Raw genomic sequence first — 931 nt, forward strand, 5'->3', positions numbered from 1 at the left:
GCGCGCGCGCGAGAGAGAGAGAGAGATTAGCAGAGAATCGTGCGTATATCTATGTACCGGTATTCGGTTCCCTTGAGAAGACTATAGAAGTAGTTTCTAAAACATTGGAGAGGTGAGGAGGGCAGGGGGGATTTCTAAGGCATTCTAGGAGGAGCGGGTGATCTGAAACAGTGAGGAGGTGGAGAGGAGGGGCGGGTGTTGTAACAGCGTGGGTTCACACCTATAGGCGCGCTTTGCTGTGAAATACATGTTAGTGAAAAACAAGTATGCAGATATTTAATCGAGGTATTTCTTTAGTAGACTCAGCATTGACTTGTAGAAGTTATACTTTAACTTTATAGACTTCCATAATCTCAGGCAACGCTTAGCGCCATAGACGTGGGTATAATTCGCATAAAGACGCGTATACCTTGCTCCGTTAGACTGGGGGGGGGAACACTCTCAGACGCACGCACGCCCCCGCGTAAGCGCGCCGCACGCACATACACTCGCAGACGCACGCACACCTCCGCGTGAGCACGCACGCACGCGGATACGTAATTAGCTGATTGTTTACAGGCCGTCTGTGTCAGTAACAGCAGGTGTGAGAACGCTTTGTAAGCGGTCAGTCAGGAATAGACGCTCGGCCCGGGCGATGCCGCTATTTCTAGCTGCCCAGCTCCGACCACTGGTCATCCGTGACTGGTCTTACCCCCCGCGTGCGTGCGTGCGTCTGCGAGTGTGCGTGCGTCTGCGAGTGTGTGCGCGTGCGTGCGCTTACGCGGGGGCGTGCGTGCGTCTGAGAGTGTATGTGCGTGCGGCGCGCTTACGCGGGGGCGTGCGTGCGTCTGAGAGTGTATATGTGCGTGCGTGCGTCTGCGAATGTGTGTGCGTGCGGGTCTGCGCGTGTGTGAGTGTTGAGTACGTGGATGTACGTGTGCATGCACGTGTG

Source organism: Priapulus caudatus, unplaced genomic scaffold (assembly GCF_000485595.1).
Source record: "Priapulus caudatus unplaced genomic scaffold, Priapulus_caudatus-5.0.1 Scaffold2509, whole genome shotgun sequence".
NCBI classification, from domain to species: domain Eukaryota; kingdom Metazoa; phylum Priapulida; class Priapulimorpha; order Priapulimorphida; family Priapulidae; genus Priapulus; species Priapulus caudatus.